Below are 5,621 nucleotides of genomic sequence, written 5' to 3'. Positions count from 1 at the left end.
GCTGGCTCATGTTTTCTAGAAAAAACTACATATTCAGTTTTTTCAACTGAAAAGTCTATACCTAGTTGTATTGCCCAATTGGATAAGTTGTTCAAGGTATCTTGTAAAGATCTTTGTAAATCGGATGCCCTGGGACCTGTGGCAGAAATCACACTATCATCTGCAAATTGTCTGATAGTGCAATTTACCAAACAGTCATCAATATCACTAACAGAAAAATTGTAGAGCAGTGGACTTTAACATGAGCCTTGTGGAAGACCCATGTAGCTAAGTCTAAACGCTGACAAACTACCATGAGAGAAATGCATATGTTTTTCTGATAGTAGATTGTATAAAAAATTATTAAATTTAGGAGGAAGTCCTTTTTGATGAAGTTTATCAGAAAGAACATCTATAGAAACAGAATTAAAGGCTCCCTTAATGTCTAAGAATACAGAAGCCATTTGTTCTTTTTGAGCAAATGCAATCTGGATTTCTGTTGAAAGTAATGCGAGACAATCATTTGTTCCTTTAGTTTTACGGAAGCCAAACTGGGTATGTGATAATAAATCATTACTTTCAACCCAATGGTCTAAACGATATAAAATCATTTTTTCAAACACTTTACGGATACAAGAAAGCATCGCAATTGGACGATATGAGTTATGATTAGAAGCAGGTTTTCCAGGTTTTTGGATAGCAATCACCTTTACTTGTCTCCAATCATGTGGAATGATGTTTAGTTCAAAAAAATTATTGTATAAATCAAACAACATTTTTTTAGCAATGTCAGGTAAATTTTTCAGTAAATAAAATTTTATTTTATCCAGACCAGGGGCATTATTATTGGAAGAGAGAAGAGCGATAGACAGTTCAGTAATAGAAAATGGTAGTTCCATCACCGATTGTTCAGAAAAATTGTCACGATTAATTTTTTGAGCAGGAACAGTGTCTGGACATACTTTTTTTGCAAAATTTAATATCCATTGATTTGAATATTCTTCATTTTCATTAGCCACTACTCGATTTCTCATTCTTCTAGCAGTGTTCCAAAGAGTATTCATAGATGTTTCTCTGGAAAGCTCATTAACGAATCGTCGCCAATAATCACGTTTTTTAGCTTTGATCAAGTTTTTAAACATGGATTCTAACTTCATGTATCGTACAAAGTCTTCGATTTTTCCTTTTTTCCGGAAAATCTTATACGCGTTTGATTTTTTAACATAAATTTTTGAGCACTCTCTGTCCCACCAAGGAGTAGGAGGTCGTCTTTTAGTTGAAACGCCAAGATATTTTTTCCTTTGGGCTAGTATTGCAGAATTTAAAATTAAACCCGCAAATGAATCATATTTTTCAAGAAGTGGAAGGTGTTGCAATGCCTCTAAAGCTTCTGTAATTTTCAATTTATAAATTTCCCAATCAATATTTAATGTAAGGTCATACGGAATGTCAATTGGTCGAGTACTATTTGACCCATTATTAATTGAAATTAAAATTGGTAAATGATCACTACCATGGGGATCATAGACAACCTTCCAGCAACAATCTAACCGTAATAACGTTGAACACAATGATAAATCCAATGCGCTTGGACGAGCCGGTGGTTTCGGAACACGTGTCATATCTCCATTGTTCAAAACAGTCATATTAAAATTGTCACAAAGATTATAAATCAAAGTGGAGCGGTTATCGTTGTCAGATGAACCCCAAGCTACACCATGAGAGTTAAAATCTCCCAATATTAAACGGGGTGAGGGTAGAAGTTCGACAATATCAGAAAGCATTTGTTGTCTAGTTAGTGCTTTAGGAGGGATATATACAGAAGCAATGCAGAGATCTTTGTCTTGTATGTTAATTTGACAAGCTACACATTCGATGCCTTGAATTGGAGGTAAATTAATTTTATAAAAAGAATAACACTTTTTAATCGCTAAAAGTACACCTCCATAGGGAATATCTCGATCAAATCGTACGATATTGTAATTATTGAAATTGAGATTGATATCTGAAGTGAGCCATGTTTCACAAATAGAAAACACATCACATTTCAAATTATTAATCATAGCTTTGAATGAATCAAGTTTAGGTATGATACTTCTGCAATTCCATTGTAAAATATGTATAAAATCATTAGTCTCAGACGATAAGTTAGTCATCGAAGGATATTAAAGTAGAAATGAGGGGCCATTGAGAGGTAAGCTGCTTTAAAAATGTTTTGAAAACAGGGAGTAATGAATGAATAAATTTGCTGAAAGGGTCCGGTATGTTTAATGATTCATGAATCCAGTTTATTACATGAGAAAATTTCAGAATTCCTGATTTTGTTTGTTTATTTGAAGGTGTGAATGAGCTATCACAGTTTTTGGGTGATAGTGGTGGAAACTCTTGTGTTGACTTTAAATTTAAAATTCTAGAGGAAGTTTGATTTGATTTTCCAGTATCGTGATTAGATTTGGGAACATTACCATTTCTATTAAGTGATATTTTAGGGCCCTTGTTGGGAAGTTTTGGGGAAGAAAGATTTTTCCTTTTTCTAGACCAACCAGGGTTTGAAAAAGAAGGACCAGCAAGAGGAACATCGCAGTCCGTCTCATCAGAGGACAATAAATCATAAATATTAGAAGAAATAAGAGAATTTGTTTCCGATTGCTTAAGGAGATCAGAATAACTGCGTTTAGCGCGGTCTTTAAGAGATCGTTTCATTTTAATTTTATGTTGAATGAATAAGGAACAATTCGAGAGTTCATGTTTAGTTTCACCACAGTAATAACAATTATTATTTTCTTGATTGCAAGAGTCATCAAGATGGTTACCCCCACATTTACCGCATCGACTTTTATTGCAACAGTAGGCAGAAGTATGGCCTAACTGTTTGCAATTGGTGCAGTTCATGACTCGTGGAATATACAGGCGAACGGGTACAAGGACATTGTGAATAGAGATGTGAGATGGTAAAGCAGATCCAGCGAATGTGACACGAAATGAATCTGAGGGGGAATATATTTTCTTCCCTTCTACAAAGGACACGGATCTCAATTGTTGACAATCGAGAATTTTAACCGTTGGAATGGAAGTGTTCTTGAAATATCCAACACCGTCTTTTAAAAGAAATTCACTGGATAAGCTGGAATCGGTAACAACACCGTCAATTTCTACATCTCGAGCGGGAACATAAACATGATATTCCCGGGTGAAAAACTCCGAAGTAGCAATTTTATTAGCTTGAGTAAGGTCTTTAACCACAACTCTCAATTTGTTAGGTCTGACCTTAGAAATTTCAATGATAGACTTGAAATGAGACTCTAAATCTTTAGATATCTGAATGATGTTTAAGGGCTTTGATTTGGGCCCTATTTTTGGTCGGAAATAAACAACAAATGAACCAGTCGATCCGTCTGGATACAGTTTGACGCGTGAGGAAATTGAGGAAACAGTGTAAAAAGGGTCAGGAGGTTTAGGTGTAATAGAAACAGGATCGGCCAAATTTTTTTTTCATCCACTTCCATTGTGTGTAAAAGAGCACACTATGGTAGGGCAACAAAAAATGCAAATGGATACAAATATAATAAATTAAGTTCTATACTTAGCTGTTAAAAAAGAAATCTTGATCTTTAAATTTCTTGGTGTACTTGAATTGTCGTTGATCTTTCGAAACCTTCGAACCCCTTGAAAACTCTGATTCCTGTATCCTGTAGAGCAGCAAATCGTCAAAATTCAGAAATCAGAAAATTCGTGATGAAAAATTCTAATCAAAAGGTATTGCTCTTACAACACTAGGCAATGTTAACGTATCCTTAAACGCAACTTTTGCATGATTCACATACCTGTCAGAGTTAACCCTTGCATGCCCGGTGCGATTTTTCATATTTTCGAAAAAAAATTCTAACTCAGTCAAAACTCAATCATATTTCATCAAACAAGTTTCCAAATAATAAAAAAAAGTATTGAAGTTACTTGAAGTAATCTTAGTTGAGGGTTAATTACGTTAAATTTGAAGAAGTGAGTGAAGTATGATAAAAGCTCAAAAAATGTAATTTTCAACAATGATCATTCCATATCATTGAAGAAACACTGATGAATTCGCAGGAAACCACAAAGGTTTTAATTTCAGAGCTAGCTTTTGAGCTTTTGCAACAAACCGAATTGAAATCGGTCTAACGACGATCAAATAAGAGCAAATTGAGCAACAAGCGGCTCGTAGACCAAAATAAACAATTTTAACCTGAAATATCGTTATTTTCGTTTCCAAACTAGCTGTAAATGATATTTTTCAGTACAGAAATCATCATTTATCTTTAGCATATCGAAAAAAAAGCACATTGCCAAAAGAATGTATGGATTTCAATGGTGATCAATTTCACCCCAATTTACCTCATAGTACCTTATAGAATTATCGAATTTATTTCATGGAGTAGACGATAGAAATTTCACCAATAGCCATAGAGGTTTACTGGAGCACATACCAATACTTGTTTTAAAATTATACTATTTCGGGAAAAATGTACATAGAGCTAGTTAATTGGAAATTGTTATAAAAATTGATCAATTTCACCCCGTTCCATGGTAACTGTTAAGGATTTTATTGCTTGCGACATTCGACATCAGCTTTTCAAGGCCAAACGGTATTGAAACCAAAAATGGCCGACTTCGAGCCACCACTTTGAATTTTCAAAGGCACAAGACTCGGTAACAGGTAATGCGTCATCTGTAAGAACGCTGTTTTCTGTTTGCTGCGGTGAAGCAAACATAAAATAGCATTTTCACAGGGAATGCATTATCTAGTTCCGAGTCTTGTGCTTCTGAAAATTCGAAGTGGTGGCTCGAAATTGGCTGTTTTTGGCTTCAATACCGTTTCACCTTAAGGACCATTCGCTTTTAATCGCCTGATTAATTTTTGTTTAATTTTAAGCGGGATATCAAGTCAATCCAACTTATTCTGCGCTTAAATACCACGATTCTTCATCTTTTCAGTTACAGCGTCTGAAACGACTATCAATTTCGATATTTGCGAAAGAATCATGTTGAAAATTCATAACTTGAATCATACATCGGATAGCGTTCGCACACCCGAAAAACACCTGAATGTAAAGTTTGACTATAAAAAGGTACATGTCTCGAGTGCAATTTATCAATGATCAGAGCAAATATTTTCGCAGGCAATCATTTTTTTTTTCACCATGAATTTTGCGTGTTATAAGTGAAAAAAGGTCGCTTTACAACCAAGAAATGTGAATGCTAACTCCAAGAGCACTTCATAATAGCCGCGAACTTGATTGCATAAAATTGCTTAATTTGATTGCAATCTCCATCGAACCATTTCGAGCGAACTTTTGGATCATTGAAGCTGTGTGTGATTTCCTTTGATGCTCTTGTAAAATGGTTGAAGAAAGGTGTTTAAGGTCCGATGCTTTTGCCATGTAATATATTTTGCATAAAAGTTCATAGATATGAAGAGGACAAGTAATATTGGTTAGTTTTCGAAACTTTTCCGAAATATTCCAATCCACTAGCGTATTATGAATTTCTTAGGTGATATTTTTGCCGGAGCTTAAATCAATTTTAAGCGCGCCTAAGAACTTTGTTGTTCCATCGTAACTCATAAGAATTGCAATTCGATCAACATGAGATCTACCGACTATATT

This window comes from Wyeomyia smithii, chromosome 2 (assembly GCF_029784165.1).
Source record: "Wyeomyia smithii strain HCP4-BCI-WySm-NY-G18 chromosome 2, ASM2978416v1, whole genome shotgun sequence".
Lineage (NCBI taxonomy): Eukaryota > Metazoa > Arthropoda > Insecta > Diptera > Culicidae > Wyeomyia > Wyeomyia smithii.
This window is presented reverse-complemented; position numbering follows the sequence as displayed.